This window comes from Portunus trituberculatus, chromosome 8, assembly GCF_017591435.1.
Source record: "Portunus trituberculatus isolate SZX2019 chromosome 8, ASM1759143v1, whole genome shotgun sequence".
In the NCBI taxonomy this organism is placed as follows: domain Eukaryota; kingdom Metazoa; phylum Arthropoda; class Malacostraca; order Decapoda; family Portunidae; genus Portunus; species Portunus trituberculatus.
In genome coordinates, this window is record NC_059262.1 from 4,145,001 (window position 1) to 4,147,500 (window position 2,500).

General features: G+C 42.5%; 1 long non-coding RNA gene across 1 annotated transcript; it reads left to right on the plus strand.

The window, feature by feature from the left end:
• Positions 1–360: 360 nt before the first annotated feature.
• On the plus strand, positions 361–2,298 carry LOC123499533. The gene is made up of 4 exons (XR_006673025.1): positions 361–487; positions 632–1,104; positions 1,228–1,358; positions 2,179–2,298. It is a non-coding gene; the product is annotated as an uncharacterized LOC123499533 (long non-coding RNA).
• The last annotated feature ends 202 nt before the right edge of the window (positions 2,299–2,500 follow it).

Below are 2,500 nucleotides of genomic sequence, written 5' to 3' on the forward strand. Positions count from 1 at the left end.
AGGAAGGTAGATAGGGTGGATTGGGGATGGAAGCAAGGCAGGCAGGAGAGGATAGGGGGAGTGTGTGGCGTGAGGATAACAACCAATTAACCAGCCGCTTGTTTCATATCCGTGTGCGAAAGTATGGCAAGAAAATAAATCAAGTGAGGTTTATAATTAATTTCCTACCAATCTCATCCTTATCTTAGCTAGGAAATGCATCTCAGTGACCACAAATTAACGCTGATCTTGTACTGTGGTGTGGATATTTGAGCGTGAGGTAGGAAGGGACTAGGAGTGTGTTAGCCAAAGGAAGAGTAAAACATTCGAAGGCATCCGAGGTGATGTGATGCCCGCTGAAATAATCCTCATCCTTTTATCTTATGGCGGCGGACGAGTGCGGTTCCTTGTGTGCATGTGCGTGTGTGTGCGTGCGTGGTATCGCGGTTAGTGTAGTGACAATGTGCGTTAGTTTATCCTCTTATGCGTCTTCCTCGCGTTGGATCTGGTAAGTTGACGTTGTAATCTAATTATAACTGCAATAATGTAATCAGTCTTAACCTGAACCATGTGACTCTATCTCTGTACTTAATGAAATACTAGCTTTGATTGTAACCACACGATACTAACTACCTCTTTCCCCTCTTTACAGGTGAGTACCCATATCACAGGTCACATCGTGGGACAGACACCGCTGGAGCAACCCTTCGGAATTAGGTGAAGTACAGATTACGGTTTCCTAGGCGTTAGGAGTTAGGCATAGGGCGATAGGCGGCGCGGCTAACCATTTCCTTTTCAGACTAACTTTTTCTTCCAGGTACAGTTAATTATCTAGTCTTCCACAGTAATGCCCTCGTTAATGTACCGTGGCGGCGATCCTGGAGCCTGGTGCTGGTGGTGGTGGTGGGCGTGCACGTGGTCATATGGTACGTAAACGGTAACCAATTTTTTTCAGGTGTAAACTAACCTTCTCTTCCAGGTACATGTTAATTATTTAGTCTTCCCCAGTAATGGCCTTGTTAGCTTACCGTGGCGGCGTGCTGTGGCGACGATCCTGGTGGTGGTGGTTAACGGTGATGGTGACGGCTGGCTGGCGGTGGCGGGCGTGTACAGTGCCGTCATATGGTACGTGAATGGTGATTTTGTACTGTTACAAGGAGTTACTATTACCGTAATATATCGTTTATATTTTTTTTACTTTCATTATTTTGATTTTCAGGTTTTATCTATTTTTTTTTTTTCCTTCAGGGTTGTGTTGTTGGTTTCATTCGACTAGTCTGTGGTGGTGCGTGTATTGGAGATGATCGCAGAGACGCTACAGCCACGCAGAGGTAGAAGGTGGATGGAAGTATGGAAATCTCGCAGTGACGATGGAAAAGGTGAGGAAATGGTTCTAATTTAAAAGTAAAACGAGTGTCCGTTTTTTTTTGTGCAGGTAAGCATTTTTTTTTTTTTGTTGGTCTAACTAATCCTTTTCTCCTGCAGGTCAAACTAATCTTTCTCCCTTCCAGGTCAAACTAATCTTTTCTTTTTCTCTAGCAGATCAAACTAATCTATCTCTCTCCATCTCTTGCAGATCAAACTAATCTTTTTTTTCTTTCACAGGTCAAACTAATTTTTTTTTCTCCTGCAGGTCAAACTAATCTCTCTCCATCCTTTGCAGATCAAACTAATTTCTTTTCCTCTTGCAGGTCCAAACTAATCCATTTTTACCACTACTCTTATTCGTCTTCCTTCTCTAACTATTTATAACCTATGGCGTTACCAGGCAACAATGAGCAGCTCGCCACTGTGACACCCCCCCCTTGAGGGGATAATACTCACTTCGGTGAGGGGGACCTGGACACACACACACACACACACACACACTATCCATTTTTTTTTTCAACGTATCACCTGTTCATATTTCTATCTTGATTCGTTTGTTGATCTTCTTTCGTGTATCTTTCCTATTTTTTTTTTTTTCTTTTCGTCATCTTTCTACCTATTCATATTTCTATATTATCTTCTCTATTCGATTTTCTATCTTCACTCCATTGTTGTCTATCTCCTCCGTCAGTTTTTCCTATTTTATCTATTCCATCATTTTACTCTATTTCTATTTCCTATTTCTATATTTTCTGTATCTCAAACCTATCTTCTCCCTTTTCACATTTCTCATTAAAGTACTGAATCTAATATTCCGTTCTCTCGTTACAGTAACATCAATGGTTGTCAATCTGGCTGTGGTGTGAACGAGTGAGCGAGCAAGAATGAACTGGCAGCGGGCGGGCGGGGGAAGGCTGAGCTGGTGATAGGCTACGCGAGGCTAGTGAAGATGTACGAATATTGTACTGTACTTATGCTATGAAATGGTTTTTATTACTGTAAAGTATACCTAAGAAATAAAAATGTCTGATTCCCTTGTGTGTAAGTTTCTGGTGTATGTGAGTGTATGGTGAGTGGTTTAGTGAGGGCGGTGTGGGTGGAGACTGGGGGGCACAATGACGAGGAGACGGTGTGGTGGTGGTGGTGGTTCAAT